This window comes from Silene latifolia, chromosome 8 (genome assembly GCF_048544455.1).
Source record: "Silene latifolia isolate original U9 population chromosome 8, ASM4854445v1, whole genome shotgun sequence".
NCBI lineage: Eukaryota > Viridiplantae > Streptophyta > Magnoliopsida > Caryophyllales > Caryophyllaceae > Silene > Silene latifolia.
This window is the reverse complement of record NC_133533.1, coordinates 101,823,692-101,843,435: the sequence shown is the minus strand read 5'-3', so window position 1 is coordinate 101,843,435 and position 19,744 is coordinate 101,823,692.

Below are 19,744 nucleotides of genomic sequence, written 5' to 3'. Positions count from 1 at the left end.
CGATGCACAAAGGCATGTTTATCATGTGATCCGGCATATTTATCAAAGATGCAAGTTTCGCAAGAGCGTCTGCAAATTGATTTTCCTCTCGAGGTAGGTGTAAGTAGGTTACGTGATCAAAGAATTGAGCGACTTGGTCTATCCTAGCCTGATAGGGTGCAAGGCTTTCACTTTGGATTTTCCAAGATCATGTAACTTGGTTGATGATTAGTGATGAATCTCCATGTACTCGGAGGTTTTTGATGCCTAAGCTTACTGCTGCTTGTAGTCCGATGAGACAAGCTTCATACTCTGCAGCGTTGTTTGTCACCTCGAAGTCGAGTTTGACAGCAATCGGTATATGCGCACCTTCAGGAGAAATGAGCAACACTCCTATTCCGAATCCTCTTAAGTTTGATGCTCCATCAAAGTATAGATCCCAGGAGTCTACATCTGTTTGAAGTATATCCTCATCGGGAAATGACCAAGTATTTATGGTTTGTGCGTCGTTGATAGGATTTTCCGCGAAGAATTCGGCGACGGCGCGACCTTTTATGACTTTCAGTGGCACATATTTGAGGTCGAATTCTGAGAGCATCAGAGTCCATCTTGCCAGACATCCGTTGAGGACGGGTTTCTCGAAGAGGTATTTGACTGGATCCATTTTGGAGTATATCTTGATGGAGTAGCTGAGCATGTAGTGACGTAGCTTCTTCGTTGCCCACACAAGACCGAGGCATGTCTTTTCGAGTTGTGAGTATTTACACTCATATTCCAAGAACTTCTTACTTAGATAGTAAATAGCTCTTTCTTCACTTCCTACAGTTTGAGCCAAAGATAGCACCCATGGCGCTTTCGTTCTTGTGAGATATAAACCAAGAGGTTGATCTCGTTGTGGCGGCATGAGCACTGGTGGTTTAGCCAATATCTCTTTGATTCGGTCAAACGCCTTTTGGCAATCATCATCCCACATGGTGTGGTCTGTTTTCTTGAGTTTCTTGAAGATAGGCTCACAAATCATCGTAAGTTTCGATATGAATCGACTTATATATTGTACCTTTCCTAGGAATCCTCTGACTTCTTTTTCTGTTTGGGGTTATGGCATTTCGATCAGAGCTTTGATTTTGGAAGGATCTATTTCTATTCCTCTTTGACTAACCACGTATCCCAGGAGTTTGCCATATGTTACCCCAAACGTGCATTTCTGAGGATTGAGCCTCATGTTGTACTTTCGTAGCCTTGCGAAGAATTTGCGAAGGTTCGCAATATGTCCCTCTCTTTCTTTGGATTTGACGATCATGTCATCTACGTATACCTCAACTTCTTTGTGCATCATGTCATGTAAGAGTGTAGTTGCGGTGCGTTGGTATGTAGCTCCGGCGTTGATCAATCCAAACGACATTACTGTATAGCAGTAGGTTCCCCATTGGGTGACGAATGCGGTCTTATGCATATCTTCCATGGCCATCTTGATTTGGTTATAACCCGCATATCCATCCATGAAGGATAGTAATGCGTGGTCTGCAGTATTGTCCACTAATATGTCGATGTGAGGTAGAGGGAAGTCATCTTTTGGACTCGCTTTGTTCAAATCCCTAAGGTCAACACAAACACAGATTCTCCCATCCTTTTTGGGTACGGGTACTATGTTAGCTACCCAGTCAGAATACTCGGAAACTTTGATGAACCCGGCTTTGAATTGCTTATCAACTTTTTCCTTAATCTTTAGAGCCCATTCTGTCCTCATTCGTCGAAGCTTCTGCTTCACAGGTTTGAAACCTGGCTTAATCGGAATCCTATGTTCGGCAATATCCCTATCGATCCCTGGCATGTCTTTGTAGGACCAAGCGAAAACGTCTTTGAATTCGTTTAGGAGGTCTATGAAATCGGCCCTTTCGGTAGAGCTCAAGGTAGTCCCTATCCTAAGTTCTTGGGGTTCTAGTTCGGTTCCTACGTTGATGGGTTCAGTATCCTCTATTACTGGTCCCCCTTCCCCTTTCTGTAATATTTCTTTGGCTACGTAGGGAGGTATTTCGGTTAAGTCTGGGTCTTGGTCATCCTCAGTATCATCATAAACAGAATTGCACTCGAAAGAACACAGAGAGTAAGCAGAACCTGATTTATTCATATTAAGATTTGAGTAAAGTTGAAACAAAGAAGCCAACTGATCCATGGTCAGTGGCGGCAAAGAGACAGTGGTTGGGGCATTTCCCGAACTACTGTGACTACTCGAGGCTAAGCTAGGAGAAACGAAGGGAGTGGGGATGACAACAGGAGTAGACTCTCTAATGAGTTCTCTAGACTCCGACTCTGACTCCGACTCCGACTCGAATTCATCGTCTTCTGGTTCTCCTTTGAACATCTCTCCTTCTCCAGTGGTGAGCTTGAAGAGTGTTCCTTGGTTGTTGGTCCATTTGATTGACTTTCTCCATCCTTTCTGCTGCTTTGTGTCGGTTTCTGTGATCAACGCGGTGGGGTTGAAGCGATCGTCCTGAAGTATCATGGTAATGATCTCATCCTGCGCGGCCCTAATGAATCTGTCTTCTCCAAACAATAGGCTAACAGCTTGTTCGTCTAAGCAAGGTGCTTGACGGATTTTGACGGTAGGAACCGTTTCCGGAGGGATGAAGTAGCAATCGTGAAAGATCTCGATTCCGGCTAACTTCCTCTCAAGGTAATGCCAAGGTTCGGGAAATCCATGAAAGAGCTCCGAACTTCCTTCTTAAACAAAGTATCCATTTAAGGTAGGGAGATAGGGTCTCATTTGGACTCCCACGTGCTTGCGATTTTGGACTTGGGCCAGCATTTCGAGGACTTCCTCTTTTGTAGGTTTGTACCCTAGTCCAAGTCGTATCCTTGTTGAGTTGCCTTTCTTGTGTGGTGCGAAGGTATTCTTCCGAATTGGGTTCAAAGGCATTCCAGGGAAGTATCCCTGGGACTTGAGTATGTGGTTGACCACTAAGTTGGAGTAGGGATTGTAGTATAGAGGTGCCAACTCACTTTATATGACATTTACACTTTGGAAGCCCCCAAGTTCGTATATGGGATCCGCAAGGACTTGATTGTTTGATTGTTTCTCGATTATTGCCTTGATGGGTGACGAAGTGATCGTCACTACTTTGCCATTTAGTGGGATCTTGATCTTTTGGTGAAGGGTGGATGTTACCGCTTTGGAAGCATGAATCCAAGGCCTTCCCAGAAGTATATTGAATGAAGCTTCGATGTCCACTATTTGGAAGTTAACTTTTCGTTCGATTGGTCCCGTGGCTATGGTTAGGCTAGCAAGTCCAACCACTTTTCGTCGTGTACCGTCATATGTACGTACACCTTGATTGGTGGGAGTCCAATCCGACTCTTTCATGCCTAGCTTGTATGCCGTTTTGAGGGGTATAACGTTGACCGCGGAGCCATCATCTACCAAGGTCATTGGCACATTCTTCTTCAGACAAATGACAGTGATGTATAAAGCAAGGTTGTGACTAGCGCTAAAAGGTGGCAAGTCTTCGTCTGAGAAAGTAATAGGATTACTTAGCTTTGGTGATTCTTGGAAGACCAAGTTGACTACATCTTCAGGAGTGGAGTTATGCGCTACACTTAGCTTGGCCAAAGCTTGCAGTAAAGCTTGGCGATGTGGGAATGAGCTTGCTATTATTTGCCAGACTGAAAGATCAGCCTTGGTCTTTTGTAATTGCTTGAGCAAATGATCAGTGGGGTCATCTTCGTTGTCATTTGGTGTGATGACGTTGGTTGGGCCGTTTTGAATAGTATTTTGATATGGGCGACCCGAACGGGTTAGGTGATCCACATCTTGGTCTTTGCCACTTTGGACTATTTCCTTGACTACGGAGTTTTCAATGAGATACTCGTCTTCATCATTATCGGCCCAAACCCCATTGATTGCAGCTAGTTCCCTCATTCTCATGATGTTATTTTCTAGTCGTATGATTTGATCGACTAGTTTATCAACCACGGTGACTACTTCTTGCATAGTGGCATTTTGAGAGAAGATTAGTGGCGCATGTTCTTCGGGTATTGCGTTGGGATTGCGTAAGGTTGTTACCATGCTCTCTAGTTCCCAAACTTGTCTATCTACACTCCTCGCCCATGTGATGAAGTCGGAAATGGTAGGGGAGATAGTAGAGTAGAACCCCTCTTTCTCAATTGCATGAATTTTATTTTCGGTGGGAGAAATGAGGTGTGAGCAATCTAGGGTAGATTCATCACTTGTAATCACTAGAACTCCAAGAGGATTCTGAGTGTTGTTGGGTTTACCTCCTGGTGGTATTGGGAGTCGACCATCTTCGATCATATCCTGAAGCACGTGTTTCAACTTGTAGCACTTTTCTGTGTCGTGCCCTTTGCCCCTATGGTATTCACAGTAGGAATTTTCATCCCAGAACTTGGATTTCCTTTCGGGTTCTGGAGTAGGTCCAATGGGTTGGAGTTTACCTTGCTTCATTAGCCTCTTTAGAGCGTTGGAGTAAGTATCCCCAAGGTTTGTGAACTTCCTTGGTGGGGTAGTTTTCTTGGATGGCTCGAGAAGGTTAACCTCATCGGTCTTGCTAGTAGAGCCGTATGAACGACTTGTGGACCCTTGATATCCTCTACCTACCGTTTTGGACAAGAGTCCTTTACAGATGTCATCTTCAATTCGTGTCCCTAGTACAGTTAAGTCCTTGAAAGTCTTGATGTTTTGATATCTCAAATGGTTGGCATATATGGGCTTGAGATTATCCACAAACTTTTCCACAAGAGTAGCCTCATCCGGGCGTTCAACTAGTTGGGTGCTAGTCTTCCTCCACCTACCTAGAAAGTCGGTGAATCCTTCTTTGTCATTTTGGGTAAGAACCTCTAGAGTACGCATGTTGACTTGGATCTCGGCATTATCCGCATATTGTTTAGAGAACTCGATTGCGGCGTCTTCCCAAGTAGCGACCTTCTTGTGATCTAAAGTGTAGAACCATTGCTTCGGGATGGTGTCAAGAGATGAAGGAAAGATCCTTAAGAACATCTCGGGTTTGATGCCTTTGATAGATATGTAATCCTTGAAGGCACGAATGTGGTTTAAAGGGTTCTCATGTCCTTTGAACTTAGGGATATCCGTCATGCTAAAGTTAGTTGGCAATTTGGAATTGACGGCTTCATATTTGCGATTGTTTTCCCTATAAATGTCATCCCCCTTAAGGTACATCAATTGCTCCTCTAGGTATTGGAGTCTTTTTTCAGCTGCAGTCGTCCCTATGATAGGATTCTCATCTTTAGACTCGTCATCGGAAAAACGTAGTACTTCACCTTTAGGGGGAGGCAACCTTCCCTCTACATCAAAGATACGGCCTTCGATAAGTTCAAGGCGGTCATAGGTTTGTTCTTGAGTGATTTGCATTTGGGCTAGCGCGGCTAGGATTCGATCATTACTCTCTTGAATTTGCTGGAGGTTTGTTTCATCACTTGATCCGGGCATCTTGGAAACTGGATAAGAGATCGGCGACGAATCAAAACACGATCGACCATTCTATCACACTTGCTAAAAGAAGACAAGTTTTGACTCGTGAAGTGGGTGTGTGCCACTTGTGTTGAGTGAGTTTTGAAGAAAGACAAGGTCTTTGAAAATGTGTGTCCTAGTCAACTGTAGTGTAGTTGTAGGAGTGGACTCGAAGTGAGGTTTTGAAATGGGCTTGCGGCCCGAATTTTGACGCGACAAACGGACGGAGTTTTGACCGGATTTTGCGCTAATTAAAGGCCTATTTTCGAAATTCTTGTTTGAAAAAAAGGATTTTGTTTTTTTGAAAATTCGTCATGGTTTTGTTTAGAAATGGTGATCACGTAGGGTTTACACATTTATACAAGCATTATAACGGGATGCTGAGTGTATTTAGAAGGGTTTTGGTTTAAGGGGTAGGTTGCCATACCGAACCATCAAACCCGAAGTCTGTGGAGAGGCTCGTGCCAAACAAGAGTAAGGCCGATTCCTAGTCCATTTCCTCAAGTAGTGAAGGCCCTTGATACAAACAAGAGTAAGCATCATGGTATGGATGACGTCAATCGCTATCCATCCTTAGACCCAAATAAGAATTATGACCGTTTAGACGGGACGATTGGTCGAATGGGTTGGGTTGGGCCTAGGAAGGCCGAATTAAACGATCTAGGAAGACCGAGTTATGAAAACCGACAATTGTCTTGTACAAACTATTCCCTAACCTTGTTCGAGTTTCACCCTAGCTACACGTAAGTGTATTCCCCAGAGGAGTCGCCAAACTGTGGACAGCGGGCCGCCCACGGGGGCGCTTGGTGAGAAGCGAAAATAAGCGTTTGCATTTTGTATGGAGTCGCCACCAATTTTTATGGGAAATCGGAACCGTTCGAATACCTCATGTCATGTCAAGACATAAAGTAGAGACATGAACACTAAGCAATCGTTACCCTTAGCATTCTATGTCTAGAATGACTCTCGTGGATGCCAATGAACACGGGTGCTCACGGAGATCTGGAGTAAGGGGTGAGGGTACATATTAGGAAGCTCTTTTGATCGAACACCTAATCCCGCCCGCCTCGATAGCGGCCTCTACTAATGATTAGGGAAGTTATTCGTACTTGATATATCGTCGGCTATATGCATGCAATGCAACATCCATTGATTAATCCTAACATGTGAGAAATTAACTAAGTCGGTGAACAATTAATTAGGCATACAATTAATGTCAAAGTAGGAGTTAATATTGATTTACATACAAACAATAAAAGTAATAACGATAAATTACAATAATGGAAATTACATTAATTACATTGGAATAGGCGATTTATGTCGAAAATACCTTTAAAACGGATAATTTGATAAAAAGGAATAAAAGAATAAAAGAAAATAAACGAACAGGAATTAGCGTGATAATACGAATAATAGTTAGTTAATTACGTAAGCTAATGAAACTAAGTCAAGGCGTAAACGGAGTTCGTGGGACGAAATCATCCTGGAAGAGGCGCGGCGATTCTTTGCGTCTGCTTCGAGGGTGAGTTCTGTTGTGGCGAACCGCAAATCGTTAATGTTAATTGTTAATTTTAAGGATTGATTAGATTATTTGACTCGGATGGAAGTGATTAACGGGTTATTTAACATATGAATGGGTCGTAAAAACAAAGAAAACATGGGTGAGACGGATGCAAATGAATTAATTTACATGAATGAACGATTAATTGGTGAAAGACATTAATGAGTCCTCTATTGAAATTAATTAACTAGTCTAAACATGATGATATATAACGAATATATGATGAACAACGGGTTAGAATGTACCAATGACGAATTCCAGAGATTCAATATGAATGAATCGAACCTCTACAACCCGGGTTTGAATTGAATGACGAAAACCCGCAAATATGAATTACTTGGGATTTAAGTCGGATTTATGACGATTTAAACATGTGGATGAATGATGGATTATATACATATGATTATTAAACTATCATGTGAACGAAGAATTAATCAAGCAAACAAAATAAACAAAAGCAAGACGAAATTTACAGAGGACGAAGAAGAAGAAAAGAAGCGAGGAATCTGCGGCCCTCATGAAGAGTCGCAAAGGGACTCGCGCTCCTTTCAAGAGGCGCAGCGGCGATTCTTGCGTCTTTTCTCGACTGTAAGTCTTCTGAAAATTCGTGAAAAAGGTTTTAAAGACGGTTTTAGAAATCGGTTTTAATGGTATTTTCGACGTAAACCTTACAATAATGATTATACAATAAATAAAATACAATAAATAAAAGAGAGATTTACACCCTCAGACTTACATGTTGACGAAACGAGAAGGACTAAGATATCGATTAGTGATGCTCGACGCGAATGCAATGAAAGTGCCCTCGTAAGAGGAAAACGATTAAGTTGATTAATTAATTAGATTGATTATCGGTGTAGTTGGTCAAATTGGTCGGTCATGCAAACGGAGAGGCTGGTACCCGGAAGGATCCGAGCTTACGTGGTCGAATGTTCAAGCACGTAGGCGCCAATTAGTAAGAACAAAGTCTAGAATGCAAAGGGAGAAGAGAAGGGCGGACACTCGCGTGAGAAATATGAGGAGCGAAGGCTCCTATTTATACTAATCACGTGACGGAATTAGGGTTTCGGAGACTCTTTGGAAGTGAATCTCGGAAAGATATGAAAAAGATACGTGGAACATGCAGAGAAGGGCCTGGGAAGAGGCGCAGCAGCCACTGCGTCTCTTGGAAGAGGCGCATCACCTGCTGCGTCTATTCCCAGGAGGTTTCCTCCTGCTGAAGAAAGATTTCCGCGTTTGAGTTATGGTAGGACGGAAATAATCCGATCTTCCTTAATATTTAATATGAATAATACGAGATATTATTTGCCAAAAGATAAAACTTGTGAAATATGGAATAGAAATATCCGGAACATTCCAGAACATTTCGACTCGGGATTTAACAGTTATTAGAAAATGGAGACGGTTTTTGACCCGGACTCCGAATGTACTCTAATTACTGCCAAAACGACCGTATCGGGACGTAGATGACAACTATGAGGTCGACATTAATATTTGAGCAATCACTTGACGATAATCTTACGAACTGTCACAAATCGTTCCGCGAATCAAACATGCGGCCCAATCATCACCGGTTGGTTTGCGGGAGGTGCAGAAATGAGGTATCTACAACATGTTATTAATCAATTTAATGCATATTTAACAATTAAATATCATTATACAAAATAATTAAATTATAAATAAAAAATCGTGAAAGTGGCAATTTGCCCCCTTAACTTTGTTCAATGGTGAAATTAGGCCCCTTAACTTTCAATTGTAGTAATCAAGCCCCATAACTTAAACAAAAAGTGAAATTCAACCCCAATTTTTATTTTTCACTTAAATCTCAACAAAAATTCATTTTATATTTACATTATACAACAAATTATACATAAAAATTACTAATTTTAACTTTATTAATTTATATAAGTTTAATTATTCATCTAAATAATAATTTTACATTCATCTATAATAAACAAATTAAAAATATGATAAAATTTTACGAACTATTCTTACATTTATAATAAATTGTCTAAAATTGTAAAATTATAAAAATTACTCGTTATTACAATTATGGATTGTATAAAATTTATAAGGTTACAAAAAACTAAATTTTATATTTAATTAATTGGATTATAAAAATGAATTTTTGTTAAAATTTAAGTAAAAAATAAAAATTGGGGTTGAATTTCACTTTTTGTTAAAGTTATGGGTTTTGATTGCTACAATTGAAAGTTAAGGGGCTTAATTTCACCATTGAACATAGTTAAGGGGGCAAATTGCCACTTTCGCGAATAAAAAATTTACTAGTAATTCATAATTACTTGTATATAAAATTGGTCAAGTTAACATAATTCACAACATTTTGTAGTTATAATTAACTATTCATTCTTATCTCAATTGTTTCATAAACAATAATCAATTTTAGTAATAAAAAATATTTTAATTACTAAAAAGAATCTTATTTAATCAAATTACAATATATATATATATATATATATATATATATATATATATATATATATATATTCTCACTCACTATCATAAATTGTTCAATTTTAAGGAATTAATTAATCTGTATCGTTATACAATTAATTAATTAATCTAATAAAGGAATTGTCCTATAAGTGTGACCTTAAGGGATCAACTGATCACCACCGTCAAACAATAGTAATGTCAAACTCTAGTTAGCCAATCATTACCGATTAATTATAATTAGTTGACTATATAATTGAATCATCCCTTACATATTCTTATATGAGATTTATTAATGTGATCGCACTATTGTTGAGGACACTTACTCCAACAAGAGGTGGGTCAAGGTTGGGAAAGGTCAACGGTATAAAAATAATAACATAAAGGCTAGTATAAGACGATTTACTTTTACGATCTCAAGGCAGAGGGACAAAAGGCAATCTTCCTTTTCTTCTCTTTTCTATCTTCTTTCTCACTAAGATTTTCTCAATTTTGTGTGGTGAAAATGATGAGGTGGGTGGATAAGGATAAGGGAGTATATATATAGGATGAGTGTAGTATAGGTGAGTGTATAAATACATGTATCTTATATTATTATATTATTATTATTATTCCGTCTCAAACCCAACTCGCTAAATACAATAAAATATTATTATTATTAATATATAATTATTAAATACGGAGTATTACAGTTACAACCGTACCGGTGGGTCCTATCAGCGTCCGAACAAGAATGGGAACCAAAGTCCAACAGTCAAGTTCACGGCATCGGCGAGCACGATACAAGTGGGAGGCAGAAAAGCAGCGGGAAGTTGTTTTTGATGGATAAACAAGCAAGCTGAGGATGATGCTCAAGTCCTCACTGGTACATTTCTAATCAATAATAAGCCGACTTTTGTTTTATTTGATTCGGGTGCTACCCATTCGTTTGTGTCTAGGAATCATGCTTTAACCATGGGGTTGGGAGTCTTTGAGTTGGTAAAAGATGAAGTGTTTATACCGTCAGGAGAGTCATTATCTTGTTGTAAACTATATATAGGAGTGTCTATGGTTGTCGGTGAGGTAGATTTTATAGTTGATTTGTTTAAGTTTCCTTTAGACGGGGTTGAGGTCATTGTGGGGATGTATTGGTTGGGTAAGTATAAGTCGAATATCGATTGTCATCAGAAGAAGGTGTCTTTGTGGGGTCCTAAGAGAATTAGAGTGTCATATCGAGTGTTCGTAGTAAAGCTGAAGGATAAGATCATTACAGCTATGGCCTTAAAGTTATGTTTAAGTTAGAGGTGTCCTATGATTCTGCGTCATGTGAGAGATATTCGTGTGGAGGAGCCAACGACAGCAAGCATACCGGTTGTTGGTGAATTTGAGAATGTTTTTTTGGATGAAATACCGGGATTACCTCTAACGAGGGACATTGATTTCAACGTGGAGTGATGTATCACTTTTATATACATTTTTATAGCTCTTTTCATACCATTTTATATACCGTTTTCGTGCCTTTATATCATTTATATGCCTTATTTCAATGAATTGTCGATACTGCCGCTATTTTGTGTTTCAATGTAGAAATGACGCATTAGGAGGATAATCAAGCTAAGATGAGCGTAGCGGAGATGGCATAGTAGGATACACGAAGCATGACACGAGGAACGAGGAAGCGTGAAGGCTAGAAGTGAAAGAAACGAAGAAACAGTCTGTGAAGCTGGTTCCTCGATCGAGCCAGGGAGGGCTCGATCGAGCAACCATCCTCGATCGAGTCACCTCAGGCTCGATCGAGGAACCTCTCTGGCAGATTATTTTCCGGATTTTCCTAAAACAGATATTTTGTATTATAAATTAGAAACTCGTCGATTATTTTTAGGTTACGCTTTATTTTACTTTCAGACGGCTGAATACTCTCTCTAGCTTTAATCTTTCCTTGCTACGGTACTAATCTTTCTTTAGTAATTAATCATTCATTGTTTTATGCTAATCGATTATTGTTCTTATTTCATGCTTTTAATTATGTCCTCAATCATTATTATTGTTGTTATTGCTTTAGTTATGAGTAGCTAATTTCCTCATCTATGATGAAGGGGATCTAGGTTAATTAGAAAGGGAAAATTAATTAATTGCTAGTGAAATCGCATAAGTTGTCGTTTGATTATTGTTCTTCTTCTAGTTAATTAACATAGGCCTGAGTTGTTAATTAGTGTAGCGAATTAATCCTTTCACCGACCGGGTTAGAATTAATATAGGCTGCGATAATCAAATAGATTGTATCTAATTATAGTGACCGCATGTTAGAATCGATCTAAGGGCATAATAGAGTCGACCGATCTTATAACCTTAGACAGCTTGGTAGATCTAGTAATTGATTAATAGACCCCATATAATTGACCTAGTAAACCGGAAATCCTAGACTTTTAATATCATTGTTTAAATCTCTTTTTATTGCTTGCATTTAGTTGGTTAGATAACAAAACAAAACAAACCCCCAGAAAACGGTTACCTTAGACAATTTAAATAATTACAGACTTAACTTTTACCGCCTCCCTGTGGATTCGATACCTTTCTTACTGCTAGCTATTCTTATTAGTCTTGAGATAGTTTTACTTTGATTTGGTGATACGACTTTAGCCTTATCATGGAGCTTAAACCTGAAACATGACCTATATTTAAGGCCCCTTGTCAGATGGGAGCAAGAGAACTGGAAGAATTAAAGAAGCAGTTGAACGATTTGCTGTATAAGGGGTACATCAGACCCGATGTGTCACCTTGGGGTGCCCCTAGTGTTATTTGTGAAGAAGAAAGATTGCAGTTTTAGGCTATGCATCGATTACTGGGAGTTGAAATCTGTTACAGTAAAGAACAAGTATCCATTAACAATGATTTGACCAGCTGAGTGGAGCTGGGGTGTTTTCAAAGATTGATTTAAGATCGGGATATTATCAGCTGAGAATTAGAGATGACGACATTCCTAAAACAACATTTTGGTCGAGGTATGGTCACTATGAGTACGTGGTTATGCCATTCGGGTTGACTACTGCGTTAGCTGTGTTTATGGATCTCATGACCGGGTTTTCAGTCTATTTCTAGATAGGTTCGTGGTGGTTTTCATTGATGACATTTTAGTTTATTCTAAGACTAAGGAGGAGCACGAGGAACATTTGAGGCTAGTGTTACAGACCTTGCGAGATAATCAGCTTTATGCTAAGTTATCTAAGTGTGAATTCTGGTTAGAGAAGGTGGCTTTTCTGGGCCACATGATTTCTATAGAGGGCGCAACAGTTGATCGAAGTAAGATTGAAGTGGTGTCAAACTGGGAAGCACCGAAGAATGTTGCTGAAATTCGGAGTTTCTTAGGTTTGGCCGGATATTACAAACGGTTTGTAAAAGACTTTTCCAAGATTGCACGACCTATGACAACATTGATGAGGAAAGAAAATAGTTTTCACTGGGATAAGAGTTGTGAATCGGTGTTCCAAACCTTAAAGAAGCGTTTGGCTACAGCTCCTGTCCTAACTTTACCAGAGGGGAGTGAAAACTTCGAGGTTTATACTGATGCATCGAAGAATGGATTGGGTTGTGTGTTGATGTAGAACGGGAAAGTTATTGCTTATGCGCCGAGGAAGTTGAAACCATATGAGGAGACTTATCCTACTCACGATCTAGAGTTGGTGGAGTTGTGTTTGCTTTGAAGATTCGGAGGCACTACTTATATGAAGCGACTTTAAGGTGTTTTCATATCATAAGAGCCTAAAGTACATCTATACTCAACGAGAATTGAACATGCGCCAAAGGAGATGGATGGAGTTGATAGGTGACTACAACATGGAGATTGTCTACCATGAGGGAAAGGCTAATATTGTCGCTGACGCGCTGAGTTGGAAGAGTGTGCATTATCTATGGACTTCTTTATCACTGATGAGATTGAAAGATGAAGTAGAGAATATGGGAATCCATGTGATTGGAAGGGAGATGTCATTAGTGATTTAACTATGGAGCGTGAGCTTTATGATGAGATCAAGAAGAAGCAGTTGCTTGATCCTTAAAATCCGGGAATGGAAAGGAACAGTGGAAAAGGTTACTACATCAAGGTTTGAAATTCATGTGGATGATAGTGTTCAATTTCATGATAAATGGTGTGTGCCAAAGGATGGCGAGTTTTACACCTTATTCGGTACACCCGGGAGGCGACAAGTTATATAAAAACTTGAAGAAAACCTTTTGGTGACCGGGGATAAAGAAAGAAGTATTTGATTCCGTTGCTAGGTGTTTGACATGCCAAAGGTTCAAGGGAGAGCATCGGAGACCGCAAGGTAAGATTCAATCACTAGAGGTACCTGGATGGAAGTGGGAGTCGATATTTATGGACTTCATTGTTGGGTTACCAAAGACACAGAGAGGTAACAACAAGATTTGGGTGATCGTTGATTGGTTAACCAAGTTAGTTCACTTCATTCCAATGAAAGATACTTGGAATAAGATTGAATTGGCAACAACATATAGGAAGAATATGGTGAAACTACCTGGGGTACCGAAAGATAATGTGTCGGACCGAGACTTGAGATTTATTTCTCGGTTTTGGCAAGAGTTGCAAGTACTGATGGGGACTACTTTGAAAATGAGCACGACATTCCATCCTAAGACTGATGGGCAAATAAATAGAACTAGTAAGACTTTGGAAGATATGTTATGAGCTTGTGTCATCGAATTTGGTGGTACTTGGGAGGATCGACTGGATTTGATTGAGTTTTCTTGCAACAACATCTACCATACGAGCATTGGGATGACAACATTTGAGGCATTGTATGGAAAAAAGTGTAGGAGCCCAGTGTGTTGGAATGACAGTTCAGAGGCGGTGGTTTTAAGACTATAGATAGTACATGATATGATTAAACAAGTTTGATTGATTCGACAAAATATGAAGGCGGCACAGGATTGACAAAAGAGCTATGCGGACTTGCATCATCGTGACATTGAGTTTCAAGTGGGTGACAAGGTAATTTTCAAAGTGTCACCAATGTGTGGTGTGATGAGGTTTGGCAAACGAGGGAAGGTGAACCAGAATTTTATAGGTCCGTATGAGATATTGGACAGAATCGGCGAAGTAGCTTATAGATTGGCACTCCCAAGCACTTGATCGAGCTCACAATGTGTTTCATGTCTCACAACTAAGGAAGTATGCTAGTAACTCATCGCATGTGCCTTGAGGCCGAGACAATGGAACTACATGATGCACTAACTTATATTGAAGTGCCGAAGGAGATCTAGGATCGCAAAGTGCGCGAAACGATAAATGGTAAGACTAAACCACTTAAAGTGTTGTGGTCAAATCATAATGTGGAAGAGGCCACGTAGGAACAGGAAGAAGCAATGAAAGAACGATATTCTCACCTTTTTTAGCAGGTACGTTTGGTTACGGGGTAGTAACCTTATTCTTTTTTGGGGGTAGGAGATGATCGAAAGTGTTTTGGGTAGCTTTTGAGTCGGGGTTAGTATTCATTTTTTTGTCATCTTTTTGGGAGCATTCGTCTTTAGTTTGAGTTCTGTAGCGGAGTTGGTGGTGTTTATGTTGTACGAGTGTGAACTTCGAGGGCCAAGTTTATTTTTAAGGAAGGAAGACTGTAATACTACGTATTTCCGGGTTCCGTTACTCGACCGAGTAGGGGGAAGAACTCGGTCGAGTGGTCTATACTTGGCCGAGTAGGCTGACCGAGTATTTTTGATGGTTTTGTCAGGTTTCTATATTGAGGTCATTCGACCGAGTTGGTGATGCACTCGGTTGTTTATGTAACACCCCCATAAGTCGGGAGCCTTCCTCAAGGCCATCCCAACCCATGGAGGGCTACGAGAGTTGGTTTCTCAAGTTTGTAGTGCGAACAAATTAATATAAGTACTTTAGCATAGATAAGTTCTAGTTAAGTTAAGTTAAATTATTACAAGTTAAGGGATTCAAATAACAATCACAATAATACGACACAATTAAAATCAAAGCGGAGTCTAGAAATGTCAAAAAGCTAGATAGCTAAAGTGGTGACACCCTAATACGAAGACTGCTCCCAATCCTCCAAGCTGGTATATGCAAATGCTACATGTCAAGCCACTGCTCCCCATGTGAGCGGAAATCATAATATGGTTCACCACAGAAAATTTTAAAACACTTTGAGCTTCAATAATATAAATATCTACCAATGCGTGTGAATGTAGGATGCTAATGAAAACATGACATGCAATAAAGATGTATAAAATGTATACATTCACGCCTCCACATCTCCTCCACATCAAACCCGGTGACGGCATTGCAACACCGTCACCAACCGCCGGACCGCAGTCCGTAATATGGCCCCCGGGAAACACGTGTAGTGCGGGGCCCAGGCGCTAACCGGGTCCCCTGTCAGGCATAGTGACACCACACTAGCCCCTCCAAACTCAAGCCATTAACGTGCATGTTCCACATTTTGAAACACATGATCATCTTTACTTTATGTGTGATTTTAGTGGGTTATGCCTGAAGTTGCTATCAGAATGGTTATGAATCTCCATCCACAGGCAGAATACTATCAGCTGGTGGATATCTAAATGGTTCAGATCTCTTTTTATGAAGCATATTGTTGGAGTTGTTATATGTTCATTGTTTTATCAGATTTGGGAGGCTAGAAATCGATGCTATCATGAGAGTACTTTAGTTATACCTAGATTCATTATTCAATGTATTAGGCATTGATGAGTCATATTATATACATATTTATGTGTCCCCTTAGTTACTTTTTATACGATTTTCGTGCTAGTTTATATTAATTACATGCCTTTTATGCAAGAATGTTGATAATTCCGCTATTTGGTATTTAATGCAGGAATGATGCATTCATGGAGCAAAGGAATGAAATGAGCACCGCAAAGTGCGCATGAAGGAATACACGGAGCATGGCACGTAAATCTAGAAGAATAAAGGAAGAGAAGTGAAAAAGACAGCACGAAAAAAAGAGCTGAAATAGGGAGAATACTCGTTCAAGCCCAAGCACACTTGATCGACTGGGAGTGTACTCGATCGAGTGCACCTAGGCTCGATCGAGTACACATCGAGCTGAGTGTAATACCAGTGTCTTACTATTAATCCTTATTATATATAATACTAGATTTAGTGCCCGTGCGTTGCACGGTTACTAAAAATTGTTTTTGTTTTTAAGTGAAATTGTGAAAAATGTAATTATATTGTCGTAAGTAACTAATAAAGTATTATAATAGAAAATGAATGAAACTTATCAAAAAAGGAAAGACGAAAGATAATCAAACTTGTTTGAAAAGAGAAAGATGGAAGATCATAATAAAATGGAGGTATTGGACAGAATTGGCGAAGTAGCTTATAGATTAGCACTCCCAAGGCACTTGATCGAGCTCACAATGTGTTTCATGTCTCACAACTAAGGAAGTATGCAAGTGACTCATCGCATGTGCCTTGAGGCCGAGACAATTGAACTAGATAATGCACTAACTTATATTAAAGTGCCGAAGGAGATCTTGGATCGCAAAGTGCGCGAAACGATAAATGTTAAGACGACACCACTTAAAGTGTTGTGGTCAAATCATAATGTGGAAGAGGCCATGTAGGAATAGGAAGAAGCAATGAAAAAATGATATTCTCACCTTTTTTAGCAGGTACGTTTAGTTACGGAGCAGTAACCTTATTCTTTTTTGGGGGTAGGAGATGATCGAAAGTGTTTTGGGTTTCTTTTGAGTCGAGGTTAGTATTCATTTTTTTGTCATCTTTTTGGGAGCATTCGCCTTTAGTTTGAGTTGTGTAGCGGAGTTGGTGGTGTTTATGTTGTGCGAGTGTGAACTTCGAGGGCCAAGTTCATTTTTAAGTAAGGAATACTGTAATACTACGTATTTCCGGGTTCCGTTACTCGACCGAGTAGGGGGAAGAACTCGGTCGAGTGGGCTATACTTGGCCGAGTAGGCTGACCGAGTATTTTTGATGGTTTTGTGAGGTTTCTATTTTGGGGTCATTAGACCGAGTTGGTGATGCACTTGGTCGATTATGTAACACCCCCATAAGTCGGGAGCCTTCCTCAAGGCCATCTCAAACCATGGAGGGCTACGAGAGTTGGTTTCTCAAGTTGTAGTGCGAAAAAATGAATAGAAGTACTTTAGCATAGATAAGTTGAGTTAAGTTAAGTTAAATTATTACAAGTTAAGGGATTTAAATAACAATCACAATAATACAACACAATTGAAATAAAAGCGGAGTCTAGAAATGTCAAAAAGCTAGATAGCAAAAGTGGTGACACCCTAATACGAAGACTGCTCCCAAGCCTCCAAGCTATTATATGCAAATGCTACCTGTCAAGCCACTGCTCCCCATGTGAGCGAAAAATCATAATATGGTTCACCACAGGCAATTTTAAAACACTTTGAGCTTCAATAATATAAATGTCTACCAATGCGTGTGAATGTAAGATGTTAATGAAAACATGACATGCAATAAAGATGTATAATATTTATACATTCACGCCTCCACATCTCCTCCACATCAAACCCGGTGACGGCATTGCAACACCGTCACCAACCGCAGGACCGCAGTCCGTAATATGGAACCCGGGAAACACGTTTAGAACAGGGCTCATGCGCTAACTGGGTCCTCTGTCATGCATAGTGACACCACACTAGCCCCTCCAAACTCAAGCCATTAACGTGCATGTTCCACATTTTGAAACACATGATCATCTTTACTTTATGTTTGATTTTAGTGGGTTATGCATGATGTTGCTATCATAATGGTTATGAATCTCCATCCACAGGCAGAATACGGTCAGCTGGTGGATATCCAAAAGGTTCAGATCCCTTTTTATGAAGCGTATTGTTGGAGTTGTTATATGTTCATTGTTTTATCAGATTTGGGAGGCTAGAAATCGATGCTATCATGAGAGTACTTTAGTTATGCCTAGATTCCTTATTCAATGTATTAGGCATTGATGAGTCATATTATATACATATTTATGTGTCCCCTTAGTTACTTTTTATACGATTTTCGTGCTAGTTTATATTAATTACATGCCTTTTATGCAAGAATGTTGATAATTCCGCTATTTGGTATTTAATGCAGGAATGATGCATTCATGGAGCAAAGGAATGAAATGAGCACCGCAGAGTGGGCATAAAGGAATACACGGAGCATGGCATGTGAATCTAGAAGAATAAAGGAAGAGAAGTGAAAAAGACAACACGAATAAAAAAGCTGAAACAGGGAGAATACTCGATCAAGCCCAAGCACACTCGATCGACTGGGAGTGTACTCGATCGAGTGCACCTAGGCTCGATCGAGTACACATCGAGCTGAGTGTAATACCAGTCTCTTACTATTAATCCTTATTATATATAATACTAGATTTAGTGCCTGTACGTTGCACGGTTACTAAAAATTGTTTTTTTTTAAGTGAAATTGTGAAAAATGTAATTATATTGTCGTAAGTAACTAATAAAGTATTGTAATAGATAATGAATGAAACTTATCAAAAAAGGAAAGACGAAAGATAATCAAACTTGTTTGAAAAGATAAAGAGGGAAGATCATAAAAATTTGGAGGGATGTTGTATCGAGTATTATTAGGAGTTGTACTAAAATTTTATCCTCGTGTACTCATATATTCGTAGAAGTATTTAAACTTGCGGAAATTATAGTGCTTCGTACACAAATGAGATTGTGCATTTCATGTTTCCACACTATATTGACCCGATAAAAATAGAAAGTGAAAAATAATGAAAAGAGATATACTCCTTGAGATTGAGATTAGATATATTACTCTATATAATATTAAAAAGAGATAAATCACCTAACTAATACCCAAAGCTCGCATTGTTGTACACATTATACTTTTCCATAAATTTCTAAGAGAGACAGTTTTTCATTAATTTTTGTGAAAAACCCTCTCATGATAGATAATTATTATTTTTATTTTTATTTTTAATTTTTATCTTTTTATTTTTAGTTTATTTATTGGTTGTCTCTAATTATTTTTTTTAAAATTTTTATCTTTTATCTTTTTAGTTAGTTTTTAGTTTATTTATTGGTTTTTTTTGGTGAAATGTGAGTATATATATAATGATATCAAACAAATACAATTACATGAGAGTTTTGATAGCATATGCAATATAAAAACAAATCCCCAATATCCATCACTTAGATCAAGCTACCACCAGAGTCTAGGCTTTTTTGTTTGTTTGGGGAAATGTAAGTATATTAATATAATCATTCAAACAACATTACATCATTCCTTCTATTTCCCG